Here is a 15,292-nt window from a genome sequence, read left to right as displayed (position 1 = left end):
GAAACAGGAGAACAAATCTCAACTCTGCCTGGGGTATCTATGAGAATAGAGTGATCAGCAGTTCCCCAGAAAGTGACTGGAAGTAGGAAAAGGTGAGGAAACCGTTATTCTGCAGGAGGAGCTGATCTTAGTGATTCTTTTTTTTGGTCTTTTTGCTATTTCTTGGGCCACTCCTGTGGCATATGGAGGTTCCCAGGCTAGGGGATGAATCGGAGCTGTAGCCGCTGGCTACAGCCACAGCCACAGCAACGCAGGATCCAAGCCGCATCTGCAACCTACACCACAGCTCATGGCAACGCCGGATCGTTAACCCACTGAGCAAGGGCAGGGATCGAACCCTCAACCTCATGGTTACCAGTCGGATTTGTTAACCACTGCGCCACTATGGGAACTCCAGATCTTAGTGATTCTTAATAGGATGCATGCTCAGAAACTAGGGGCATTAGCATCATCTGAGGGTGGAGTATCTGGCCCTCTGACAGCAAAATGTCATCCATCGGACACTCATGTTGACTCAGTTGAACGGTCAATGCTCTTGACTGGTTTGAGCTGGACAAATCTAGCTCCAAGTTCCTGAAAAACAACTTAAAAAATCATCACTATACTATTTTACACACACCCATACATCAGAGGTGTTATCTATAGGGGCTGGTTAAAGTAGTCTTCTGATGTATTGGCTAAGCTATACGAAGCTTGGAGGGTATGCAATTTGCAAAACAAAGTTGTTTGACCGGTGAAGGTAGGCTTTAATTTACTGTTTATTAGATAAGCATGTTATAGCTTAATGAATCGAATCCTCAGTTTCATTACTGCAAGTGTGTGTTGCACATTTATGTCACCTGCTTGACCCTGTAGGCAATATGAGCTTTCGAATCCTGAACAAGTACAATTATTTCCTCTGAACAAACATCCTTACAAGGCCCTGGTGTGTTTTCTACGGAGAGCCTGGGCTTGCCAAAATGTGTGTATATCAATCATCTTCATAGAATTCAGTGTTAAGACAAAGGAAACATTGAAAAGTGAAAATAAAAATACAGTTGTTAGAATGAGCCAGACATTTAAAGATGGTAGTTTCTTTCCTTTTTATTTAAGATAAAAACTTGTTTCTTCTGATTTCATCTCCAACGTGTGATGAGCTTAGACATGGTGTGCACATCTTTACAAAAAAAAACAAAAGTGAAAACCAAAAATAAACCTGACCAAACTGAAAAGCAATGACTTTTCTTGAAGTAATCAGAAAATGGAAATCATAGGACAAATTGACACTCCAAAATCTACAGAAACAGGCAAATGTAAAGAACTACAAAGGGAATTAAGAAACCCAAAGCAAAAACTACTGGAGGCATAAACTGGTAGAAATATTTAATGATAACTTTTATAAATCCTGCAAGCTGAGTGTGAAAGAGAAAAAATCCCGGAGCCCTGCACTCTTGGGTGAAGTCCCCACACTTTACTTCAGGTACTTTCCCAGGTACTCATGGTGAAGTGTCAAGAAAGATCTCCTTATGTCTCTGGAACTGGGAGGGTAGAAATACTAACGACTTTAAAACACTCCCAGAGCATTCTCTATAACAAAGCTCTATTTTCCAGGGGCAGGACTTTACCAGAACCTTAACACACTAAGAGGAAGAGCATTTATCCATGACCAATCCTATCTAGGCTCCCTGTCTCATCTAAGAGGGCTGGAAGCTAAGAAACACTTGTAAAGATCACAGGCCATGAACGCAGGCTCACTAAATCATTAAAATTAATCATAAGATTATGGAAACACTTTCTTCCTCCATAATTCATGAACACATCAACAGGGACCCAGTATAATAACAATGGATTACAGCTAAAAGGTTATAAGGTGCAGACTTCGTTTAAGAAGTTCTTAGACAAACCCAAAGACAAGAGGAGAGACAAACATAAACAGAGGAATTAGAAGCCTATTACTCCTAAAATTACAGCCCCACTCTTAGCCAGTTTAATATAAAACTTCAAACTTAAGACCTGTTTATCTGAGACACTATTACCTGATACATAATGTTTGACCCTCAACAATAAGTTACAAAGCATGCTAAAAAATAAAAAACAAACAAAAAAACACAGACCTAAAACTTTGCACAAAAATTAACTGAAAATGCATAATACATCTAAACATAAAAACAAAATAGAACACACAAGCAAACAAAAACACACACAAACTAAAACATTTCTAGAAGAAAACAGGAATTATTTTTGGTCCTGGTGATAAGTTTTTAAATCCCTTATCAACAGCACTGTTGATGAGAGAAAAAAATGAGGTTAGACCTCATTAAAATTAAAAACTTCTCTGCAAGCAAACAAATAAAAAGAATGAAAACACAAGCCACCTACTCAGGAGTTCCCACTGTGGCACAACCAGGTCAGCCTAGTCTCTGCAGTGCCAGGACTCAGGTTCCATCCCTGACCTGGCACAGTGGGTTAAAGGATCCAGCATTGCTGCAGCTGCAGGATAGGTTGAAACTGCATCTTGAATCTGATCCCTGACGCAGGAACTCCATATGCCACAGGGGAGACAAAAAAAGAAAAAAAAAAGTCACATGCTGAGAGAGCATATTTGCAAAACACAAATAAAACAAAATTTCTGTTAGAAGTGGTATTCAAAATGTATACAAAGAATTCTTAAAACTCAACAATAAGAAAACGACCCTAATTAAAATATAGGCAAAAGAACTGAACAGACCCTGTTAAAGAAATCATCATTCATGGGCAAATAAGCATATAAAAAATATTCAATGGAATTTGCTCTTAAAGAATTGCAAATTAAAAGGGCAATGAAACATCAGCACTCCATACTAATAGAATGGCTAATATAAAAAAAAAATGACAATACTAAATGCTGACAAAGATGAAGAGCAACAGTAACTCCCATTCACTGCTGGTGGGAATGCAAAATGTCACAGTCACTTTGTAAAACCATGTAGCAGTTTCTAACAAAGCTGTATTTAATATTCCCCTACTATGCAGTAATTCTATTTCTAGGTATTTACCCCATTTAGTTGAAATTATATGTCTACACAAATGTCTGCATTCTAATTTTTAATATCAGCTTTATTTAAAACAGCAAAACCTAGAAATAATCAAGTAATAAAATAAAGACCTACCTCGGGGTCATCAGCAATCAAATTAATAAAGGTTCACTTATGTATTTGGAATATCTACAGCAAAGTTCCAATTATTTCTTGTCAATCAGTTACCTACTCTCTTCAAAATAAATTTCTAACAAAAATCAACACAAAGCTTTATTGACTACTTATTCTGAGAGTGGAATAAAGCAAGTAGAGTATATCTGTCTTGAGAATTACCCAGAAGCAGGAAATGATCTTGCTAAAATTCTTGTTCAAGTGCTATTAGGAGAATGTGTGTTTATTATAATAATAGCTTACATAGAAAAGAACCAAGAAATTTTGAAATTATCTTGTTTTACACAATAGAATGGCTCCTTTGTATTTAGGAAGCTCTTGCATTGTGATGAGTTTGTTGAGTAAAATTCCCATAGTGTATGAGCTCCAGTGCAGAAAAAGAAGCACTTTCCAAGCTCCATTTCCTCCCTCTGTCTCCAGAGGGTGTTTTGTAAATTACAGCTTCTGCACACTACATTGTTCCCTAGTGGCTTGCTATGGCTAATATAGTTCCCCCAAAGTGTATCACTACTCCCAAGTTGCAGCTTAAATAGTGGAGAGTTATAATGAATGATGGAAAGTGAAAATATTCCCCTGTTCCCTTGGGTGGGGCAGGAGGGTCCTCTAATAGGACCAAATGAAGTGCAAACAGCATCAACTTTATAATTGTTCCTCACAGCTGCCCAGCACAATCACAGACCCCAGAAACAGACATTGGAAAAAACAAAAGGGATTTTTCCATTCATGTTCTTTATATCTGATCTGCAGATATCATTTTTCTGGCAATGTCTTCCTCATGTATTGAAGTCACACAGGTGTTTTTAAAATGCAGAGCACTTTTGAGATGTCTCTATGGTCTCACCACTTAAAAGACTAAACCTCACTGAATAAACAATGAAATAATGTATACAGTTATTGGATTGGCTTTGTTTCTAAAAATATTGTCAGGATCATTCTGGTAATAAAAGATGAATCATGTCAGGAACCAGTTAAATGGACAGGCAAGTGTGAGATCCCTCAAATGCAGACATTGGGAATTCATGAGTGTTATCAGCAGTGTTGTCCTGTAATGTTGGCAATATCTACATCAAAGCCATGGAAACTCTATGTGATTTGTAAGAAAGCTTCCTGGAAACAAATACAGGATGTATAGGGATTAAGGGATGAGAATGGAGTTTGTTTGATTGGCCTAAATTTGGGTAGAAAACAGAGTACTCTCAACTCAGTATTGCTATTATGCCACTATGTCTCTCATCACCAGCTGCGTCACTCCCTGAATCTGACCCATCCACCACTTGACTGCCTCCAACAATGACAGGGCCTCAGTATCTTAGGTATCTACTTATTTCCAGTGTTTTAAATCGGACCCACCATCCCACAATGTGCCAAATACATACCTTGAACCCTCTATCTCTGTCCTGTCTGCTCTCTTACACAAGTGTTTTACATTCTTAAATGTTTTCGGCCCCTTCATGTTTTTTATTAATACATATTTTTTTTCCTAAATTGTACTAGTCCTTAATATTTGATTATGGATCTTGACATCTGTAGTTTGATTTTTAAACTTAAAATAAATGTATTATTAAAAAGTTTTGGAATAATATATCAACAGTAAAAAGGTTATTTCTTATAACTATCCTCTTTCAAATCAATCCTATCTTCCAACTGTCAGAGAAAATGATCACTATTTTTGATTTACTCAAAAAGTTCTCTTTATGTACATACAAGCAAATGAAATATATATTCCTCTTCTTCTTTTATTACATAACTGGTTGCACATCACTGCGTTGTTCAGCATCTTGCTTATTTTCACTTAATAAGAGTTTACCTGATTAGATCATTCCTACCTAGGATAATCTCACCTTTGATTTATTTCAAGTCAACTTATTATAGGGCCATAATTATATCTTCAAAATCCCTTTATAGTTAAGTTATAATTTATAATCACAGGAGCAACATCCCATCACTTTTTCCATATATATTGGTTAAGAAGCCAATTATAGGTCTAGCCTACTATACTCAAGAGGCTGGGATTACGCAAGTATATGGGTCACTAGGTGTCTTCTTAGAAATCTGCCTACAAAAAATATATATTCCCTAATGTGAAATTATGGGGTCAATTGTTATTTTGAAAAAAAAATTGAGAGTAGTCTCTCTCTAGAGAATTACACTTTTTTTTCTTTTCATACCAACTTTATTTTTATATATATATTGCTTTATAAATATATTACATTTATAGTTGTACAATGATCATCACAACCCAATTTTATAACATTTCCATCCCAAACCCCCAATATATCTTGCCACCCCTCAAGCTGTCTCATTTGGAAACAATAAGTTTTTCAAAGTCTATGAGTCAGTATCTATTCTGCAAAGAAGTTCATTGGGTCCTTTTTTCAGATTCCACATGTAAGTGATAGCATTTGATGTTGGTGTCTCATTGTCTGACTGTCTTCATTTAGCATGATAATTTCTAGGACCATCCATGTTACTAAAAATGTTCTTTTTAATGGCTGAGTAATATTCCACTGTGTATATGCACCATATTTTCTTTATCCATTCCTCTGTCGATGGACATTTAGGTTGTTTCCATGTCTTGGCTATTGTATAGAGTGCTGCAATGAATGTTCGAGTACATGTGTCTTTTCAAGTCATGGTTTTCTCTGAATAGATGTCCAGGAGTGGGGTTGCTAGATCAAACAGTAGTTCTATTTTTAGTTTTCTGAGAACTCTCCATAATGTTTTCCACAGTAGTTGTACCAATTTACAATCCCACCAACAGTGTAATAGGGTTCCCTTTTCTCTATGCCCTCTTCAGCATTTATTGTTGTAGACTTTTTGATGACGGTCATTCTGGCTGGTATAAAGTGACTCATAGTGGTTTTGATTTGCAAGAGAAAAGCAATATAATCCTATTTCCTTATGAGCCTTAATAGTACTGTGTGTTAATATATTTTGGAATGGCATCAGTTTGATAAGTGAATTGGAGATTCTCCTTATAGTTTTAATTCTTTCTTATATTATAAATAAGATTAAATGGCTTTTCCTAGGTTTAAGTACTGTTTATGTTATTTTCAAGAATGCCATTTTATTTCTTCTCTTATTTTCTACCCTTGGGTTATTAGACTTTTTTTTTTTCCCTTTTGGCTATAACTGAGGCATGTAGAAGTTCCCAGACCAGGGACTGAATTTGTGCCACTGCAGCAGCATGAGCCATAGCAGTGACAATGCAGGATCCTTAACTCACTGAGCCACCAGGGAACTCCTGGGTATTAATCTTTATCTTATTTATCTGGGAATATTTTTTACTATTGGAAAGAGTAGACTTTGTGAGAGGAGTTGTAAACATTTCACAACGTTGAAAGTTTGCCACTATTTTTACTGTGTTTATCATTTTAACAATTTTGAACCATGCAGAAAGTTTTATTTTGATGTTATTAGATTCACATTTTATTCCTTTTTTTAAGTTTGAGTTACAGTGTCAAACAGAAGAATTGCCAATATTTTCTTCTAGAAATTTATGGTTGTATGATTTTACATTTACATATACCACGTTTGAACTTTCCTCATGAATTATGTAAAACACAAAGTTACATTTTCCAATAGGCTATGCACACGCTTTATTGTATGTGTCTTTGTCCATTTGAAAAAACTGCTTGGAGAAGACTTGTATTTTCTAAAGATGGCTATGTGATTCTTCTTTTTTTTTTTTTTCCAAGATGAAATCAGCAGTTCGGCTTTTGCCTGGCTCTCTACCTGGAAATGTGCCTTTGGAACTTTGCATGGTCACCACGCAAGGTGTCCAGCTACCCTGTCACCACCTTGGGGGTGAAACCATGAGGAGGGATGACTAGATAAATGAAGACAAGAGTTCCCATCATGGCGCAGTGGTTAACGAATCCAACTAGGAACCATGAGGTTGCAGGTTCGATCCCTGCCCTTGCTCAGTGGGTTAAGGATCCGGCGTTGCCATGAGCTGTGGTGTAGGTTGCAGACACGGCTCGGATCCCACGTTACTGTGGCTGTGGCGTAGGCCGGTGGCTACAGCTCCATTAGACCCCTAGCTTGGGAATCTCCATATGCTGCGGGAGCAGCTCTAGAAAAGACAGAAAGACAAAAAAAAAAAAAAAAGAAGACATACATCTATGGAGCACCAGATCCTTCATCATCAAGCTCTCAGCCCAGGCACCAGCTGTATGAGTGAATAAAGTTTGGGCATGACCTTAGGTACAGTCAGAGTCAGAACTTCACAGATAAGTTGGTCCCAAATTCCTACTCCACACAGATCGTGGTGAATGGCAATGATTGCTGTTTTAAACCACTGCATTTGAGGATGATTTCCAGCACAGTAATAGTAACTAGATTTTTTGTGTGTGTGTGGTTTACAGGAATTAAGAAAAAAAAATGATTTCCATCGATCTGTTACCAGAAATAACCCCATTTTTAAACCATTATTTATCTAACTTCACTGGATAACAGTACCAAAGATAAATAAAAATGATGATAGAAAGCATCTTTCTTTTGTTCCTATATCTATACAAAATAGCAGGGTTTCCTTATTAAGAAAAAAATAGTGGGAGAAAAATAATTTCTTTTTCATTTTAAAAGGATTTATTGAAGTATAATTGATTTACAATGTTGTGATAACGTCTGCTGTACAACAGTGATCACTTGTGCTGTGTAACAGTTATACACTTACCACATCCATTCTTTTTCGGAAATAGCTTAATTTTGCCAAAATACCTATATATTCTTAGTTTTCAAGTGAATGCGTCATCCTAAAAATGTAACTGTCACCAAACTTCTGTCATTCTCATTTAGAAAGTTCAGGACAGGGAATTTCATTGTGGCTCAGCAGTAATGAACCTGACTGTTATCCATGAGGACTCAAGTTCGATACCTGGCCTTGCTCAGTGGATTAAGGATCCAGCGTTGCTGTGAGCTGTGGTGGAGGTGGCAGACGTGGCTCAGATGTGGCATTTCTGTGGCTGTGGTGTAGGCCAGCAGCTAAAGCTCCAATTCGACCCCTAGCCTGGGAGCTTCCATATGCTGCTGGTGCAGCCCTAAAAAGACAAAAAGAAAAAAAGAAAGTTCAGGACATAGACTCAGGTGACCAAATCTAGCTGCAGGGCCCCTATTCAGATTTTCCTAATTGTGATTTGTAGCCCTTTGACTCTACTCCGTGCCATAGGGTACAGGATTATTTATATATTTTAAAATTTTATGTTATAGGCTCATTCCTAACCAATGTTACCACAGGTAGAAAATAATCCTTTATCTCTGCTAAGTGGACACATCTCCAAGAACTCCTTTAAGAGAGGTGTAAAATCCTGTAGTCAACCTCAAATAGCACCATGTGATAAAATGCCACCCACCACCATAAAGGAAACAGTTCTCCTTTCCTCTTCCCTGGACTTAATATGCCTTTTTTTTTCCCCCTTAGTACTGTATTTGTTTAGAGTATTAAATGAGTGGCATATTGAGGGTATTTAAAATTCATGAGTTATTCTATTTACATCAAATGTGGGAATAGTGTTTTTATATTTCAAGAAATGTTTTCTGCCAGATTGCAGGAGAAAAAAAAAAAAGATTATTTATGAAATACAGCATTGAATATCCCGGTGTTACTTTGGGGGGATCATCTATTTTATCCCAGATTTCAGCAATTTATAGAGATGGCAAAGAAGATATAGGAAAGTTTTAGATGCAAATAGCTACATGTGTTTAATGAGGACCTCACCCCTACTGGTAGGTACCATGATGATTTCACAGAATCTGCCCTCAGGTAAGAATACTAAAATCATATACAGTCAATAATTTATACAGTTTTTTTCTTACAATGTTTGTGGAATCAAGGTGTTTACTGGTTCCTTTAGGAGTAAATACCAATTATTCACAGTCTGAAGTTCAACTGTTTAAAAACATCCAAAATATATCCTTCCATTGCAGAAGAAATTTTTTCACCTAATTCACCATCAGTGGATACCAGCTCTTTCCAACAACCCCAGATGATTTTATTTATTTAATGGTGGGCATTGCCTCCCTTTTTCTCCCTGTGCTAAACAGAACTCTCTTTTCACAGGGAGACTTCCCTTATTTACTTTCATTAGGTAATTTTTTAATGATTAACGAATGCCTGCTTTGTACCAGGCACTGTTCAACTTTTGGACATATAGTAGTAACTCTAAAAGACAAGTCTCACAATAAATATTTGTGGAATAAATGAGGGAGTGAACGAATGATTGTTATTATTATTGCTGCTTTGCTCAAAAGTCAGGCAAGCCTCCTTTTTCATATTTGCACTTTTTTTTTTGCCTAAGATTTTCTCTAGTCTTTAGTAAACTTTTTTGCTTAAAAAGGATATGAAAAAATGGTATCCAAATAGGAATATCTAGGAAGCCAAACCAGTGTATAAATTTAATACCAGTTTTATTCTGAAAATTAAATGGAAGAAGATAGCCAGTGTTGATGGGGGTGAGGGATAGAGAGAGAGAGTGAGAGAGAGAAGGAAAGAGCCTAAGACTCAGCCTTTGGGTCGCCACATAGCTGAGGAGAGTGAGGGAGTGGAGATAAACAGAAAGGAGAAAAAGAAAGTGAGAATTGACAATGAAAAGCAGAAAATTGTTCAAAGAGGTAGAGAAACCAAACTTTGGGGCATCACTGATGCTAAATGAGCAATGAGATGATACATGGTCCAGCAGGGCAGATATAGGAAGCAGATCCATAAGAAGGAAGCTGGCAAAAATATCTTCAGATCTCACATGATGTCATGGGTTACTCAGAAAGCTGGATTTTTTTGATAGTTTCATGTATGTAAGTTTGTCTTCCCAACAATCTGCAAGCTCTTGTCCCAAGGGCAGAGACTTCATTTTATTTTTATTTATTTATTTATTTTATTTTTATTTTTTGCTTTTTAGGACTACACTCACAGCATACAGAGGTTCCCAGGCTAGGGGTCCAATCAGAGGTACGGGTGCCGGCCTACACCAAGCTCATGGCATTGCTGGATCCTTAACTCACTAAGCAAGGCCAGGGATCGAACCCACAATCTCATGGTTACTAGTCAGATTCATTTCTACTGTGCCACAATGGGAACTTCCCAGAGACCCCATTTTAGTTTGAGTTGAATCCTTCCCAGCTCTCTGTCCCTGAGAATCTTCTTGGTTTCTTGGTTTCACCTACCCATACCAGTTTCTTTGTTTTCTTTGTCTTTATCCCTGTCTTGATACTTCACAAAGCATCTGAGTTCTCTAGAACTAGGTCCCAGAACAGCATGGGAAATTATATAATCCCTGTGTGATTCCAGCTTTCCTATTTTCCCATAAAACAAAAGCTCTGGAGTTCCCACTGTGGCACAATGGGATTGGTGGCATCTCGGCAGAACCAGGATGTAGGTTCATATCCCCAGTCCAGCACAGTGGATTAAAGGATCAAGCATTTCCACAGCTGCAGCTCAGAGATGATCCCTGGCCCTGGAACTCTAAATGCCATGGGGAGGTCGAAAGAGGTCAAAAAAGAGAAATTAAAAAGAAAGAAAGGAGGAGAGAAAAAAAGGAGAAAGGAAGGAAGGAAGGAAGGAAGGAAGGAAGGAAGGAAGGAAGGAAGGAAGGAAGGAAAGAAAGAAAGAAAGAAAGAAAGAAAGAGAAAGAAGAAAGAGAAAAGAAAAGAAAAAAGAAAAGAAAGAAAGGAAAGAGTAAGAAAGAGAAAGAAAGAAAGAAAAGAAAGAAAAAGAAAAGAAAAGAAAAGAAAAGAAAAGAAAAGAAAAGAAAAGAAAAGAAAAGAAAAGAAAAGAAAAAAAGAAAAGAAAAGAAAAAAAGAAAAGAAAAGAAGGAAGGAAGGAAAGAAGGAAAGGAAGGAAGAAAGAAGGAAAGAAAGAAAGGAAGGAAGGAACCTAAAGCCTCGAGATGCTGAAGGAATAGAACTGTTTACCTTAAAAGCATTTTGAAGACCTGTCCTGGGCAAGGGGCAGGAAAATCCTGGGACTCCTCTACCATTTGGGGAGGGGCAGAACCACTGAGAAGGTTCAGCTCCAAAGATTCAGGAACATAACATCTGATTAAGACAGAGACTGAGCCAGAACAATAGGGACTGCTGCCTCCCGCTGTATATGACCAGTGAGTCTCCTGGGGGTGGGACAACCGTAGAAAGAGAACTTCTCTGAGCTCAAAGTTGAGGGTCGAATACACACTGAAGAAAACTCAGTTGGTCCCCACAGTCAAAAGAATAAGAGACACAGTAGATACAGAGGAACAAAGAATATCAACATTCTCATGAGAACATCTGAAAACCAAAGACAATGGCTTGTAGTGACTTTCAAATATAAAAAGAGGAAAATCTATTAACCCACCAGTGAAAATACCTTTCAATAAATGAAAAGTCTTTTTTTTTTCAGACAAAAACTGACAGACTTCCTTGATAGTACATTTGCACTATAAGCATTATTAAAGGAATTTTTTTAAAAAAAGACTAATATCAGACAGGAATGTGGTTCAGAGGTAACGAACCTGACTAGCGTCTATAAAGACGCGGGTTCCATCCCTGGCCTTGCTCAGTGGGTTATGGATCAGGCATTGCCGTGAGCTGTGGTGTAGGTTGCAGACATGGCTCAAATCTGGTGTTGCTATCACTGTGGAGTAGACCAGCAGCTACAGCTCCCATCCGACCCCTAGCCTGGGAACTTCCGTACACCATAGGCGTGGCCCTAAAAAAAAAAAAAAAATACCATTTTCCAATACTTTTAATTATGGTTTGGGGCAGTTCACTCTGATTCTCTATTTCATAGCCATAATAATATCTACCTCAAAAGATTTTTTTGTAAGGACTAAAGAAAAATATATACAAATGTTCCAAGAATCATTTCTGGCACATTGTAAACACAAATGAAGTTAGTTTCTCTCCTTTGATTGATTTCAACTAAATTAATAAATATATAAAACACTTGGCACCTGACACATTATTTGTTTTAACAATTACATTCTTCAGCATCCTGTGTCCTTCCCGTTCTCCTCTCCTCAGCCTCATAGAGAAAGCGACATTATTTGGGGTAATAGGAAAAGTATGTATCACATAATTAAAATTTACAAATATCTTGTAACCAGAGCTAAAATCTCGTCTGTGTTCACTAGTTTCAAACTCAACCGCCTTCCTCCTCAGTCGCCTCATTGCAGCCTCTATAACCACATAGCAGGAGTATGAATGGCTTCTCTGTTTACTAACCACAAATCTGCTGACATGAGAGGGTAATTTGAGAATAATGAACATTCCTTCAAGGTATACACTGAAACTACTGTAAATTCTTCCCCTTAAGTTTACTCATCTATCAAACAGAACAGGAGGTTCTCACCTTATCTTCTGGAAATTGCTGCCAAGTGGATGTATTGATTTAGCTGGTCATTTAATGGGCTGGATGTCTATTATATTTTACCACATTGGTAAATGGGGTTTATTTAATCCCATTCTCAGTTTAAAAGGTTTCAGCATTGATAAAAATCTGCAAAGACAGATGTGCAATAAATTGTGCTCTTTTAATGGAATTACTACAGAGAATAAAATGCCAAAGAAAGATGCTCACCCCAAAGTGTAAATTGCCTACGGATTTCTCTTCTTCAAATATATTTTGGAAGAAGTGCTGTTGACAAGTTGAATTATTTAACCCTTGTAAATACAGTTTTTCTTCTGAAAAATTATATTCTTCATGCCAAAGTCATTTGCTCACAAGTAAAGAAAAGAGAAAGAATGGAAAAATATATATACCATCTACTGTATTTATTTATTCAGCAAGTTGTCATAACGCAAGCATGATCAAATTTAATTTTCTGTCCATGACCTACATCACCTCTCTTCAGGGTAAGCAAACTATGCACCTTAAATTTTTTTTTTTAATTTTTTTGTCTTTTTAGGGCCTCATCTACAGCATACGGAGGTTCCCAGGCTAGGGGTCCAATCAGAGCAGCGCTGCTGACCTACACCACAACCACAGCAAGGCAGGATCCGAGCCACGTCTGCGAGCTACACCACAGCTCACGGCAATGCCAAATCCTTCATCCACTGAGGGAGGCCAGGGATCGAACCCACAACCTCATGGTTCCTAGTCGGATTTGTTTCTGCTATGCCAAAATAGGAACTCCATAAATATATATATTTATATATATTTACTCAAACTGCTCCCTTCTGCTTTCTTCATATTTGAAGATCACTAGTTTACTGTATGTATTGTTTCAATGCTAAATGGCTATTTTTTACCTAGTTGTCTTATTTATATATTCAATAATATAACCTAATTGTGAACTGAAGTTGCCCCAGGGACTTGTAGGGAACAGATAAACCAGTTGTCTCCTTTCTCAGGTCTTTCCTCCTGGGATTAATAGTTGCCCGATATTGCCTGCCTTTTCTGAATAGAAATGTGCCATATTCCTTGTCCTTTCCTAAGCCAAATATCTCAAACATTTATATTGGTCTATAATCCTCACTGGATTATCAATTGCTCATTATGTAGGCACTGCAGTGGCTATTAAGATTTATCATTATAATCATTACTACTCTCTAGAAACTTGTTAGCCCAGAAACCTGGCCCAAATTTTACCAGGCTCCTGGGCCAGGAAGTTGCTGACTAAAACCCAAATTTCACTGTCTAGGAGCTGAAATTAAATGTAAATGCAGTTTAAATAAAGTCATGTGCAGGTGCTGGTGTTTCATACCAGCTAGCCTTCCCCATGCCTGCAAACCTAGATGAGCCCATGTAAGAAGCTCCTCATGGGTTCTCCTTAGAGGGGAGAAGAAGTGGAGGCAGAGGAAAAGGGGGCGAATACACCAAACAAGTACTATAACTGAGCCGGGCCCTACGAGGCCTTTCCAGAATAGACCTTCCACCTGCCTTTCTGTCTATAGAAAAACTTTAGTCGAAGAACAGATTTCATCAGAGAAGTGAGAAAATACTGAGAAAAAGGAAAACAGTCAAGCAAAACAGAATAATAATAGTTCCGCCATTCAACATTGTCAAGGACATTTAGTTCTTCCTCAAGGACTATAGATATAATATTCTGAGCCACGTCCCTGGAGCCATTTTGCAGGTGCTGGAGCCCCCACCAGGTGGAAGAAGTCAACTGTATGCGCCCACGAACATGTAGATCCCAGACCAATTGGAACCAGGTTGATGATGCTGACTTCCAATTACCTCACCATCCACTAATCAGAAGAATGTCTAGGAGCTGATCACACCCCGCTCCTTGAACACTAGAAGACTTCTCACTACCCCTTCCAGAGGGCACAGTCCTTGAGGCACTAGCCTGCTGTGTTCCCTTCTTTGCCTGACAATTAGGGCTACTTTTTCTGTTTCCTCCAACTTCTCTCCACTTTTCTATTTGGCATCGTGTACAGAAGCAGTCAAGATTTGGGCAGCAGTGCTTCTTATAAAAATGACTTTCTGGGAGTTCCCATTATGGCTCAGTGATAATGAACCCAGCTAGTATCCATGAGGATGTGGGTTCAATCCCTGGCCTTGCTCAGTAGGTTAAGGATCTGGCATTACAGTGAGCTGTGATGTAGGCTAGCAGCTACAACTCTGATTCCACCCCTAGCCTGGGAACTTCTGTATGCCAGGGTGTGGCCCTAAAAAAACAAAACAAATGAAAAGAAAATGACTTTCTGATATAAAGCAGTTTTTAATTCCTTGTAAAAGGGACATCTCTCTCCATACTTTAATGAGGCTATGAAAGAAATTCTACCTAAGGTTAAGTCATGAGTTTTGCTTCTTGTATTGTTTTGGTTCTATTTTAATTCATTTCTGATCTGTTAGTTACAGGTACAGATCAGATAAATTCTTAGACTCAGACTAAAATGGTTAATGAAGCCACATTGGTGTTCACACAATTAAGAAATGTTTTGAATTTTTCTACAGCAATCCCAACATTATTTCTTCACAAAGCCTGAAAATACTTGGGAGTACAGCTAATGATAGTGAAAATAATTTTTTAAAAGGTTTAAGCCTGATATTTTGTTTGTAAATCATTAATTTATTTTAAAAGATACTCCACTTATATAAATAACTATCCAAGTATAAGAAACTCTTCAGTTTGTATAATAAAAATCTCAGACAAAGCATGAATATTCTAAGTTCTGGGTTTTTGGTCCTTTACTGATCATGACAT

The sequence above is a fragment of the Phacochoerus africanus genome, chromosome 5 (genome assembly GCF_016906955.1).
Source record: "Phacochoerus africanus isolate WHEZ1 chromosome 5, ROS_Pafr_v1, whole genome shotgun sequence".
NCBI lineage: Eukaryota > Metazoa > Chordata > Mammalia > Artiodactyla > Suidae > Phacochoerus > Phacochoerus africanus.
Note: the sequence above shows the minus strand (reverse complement) of the source record.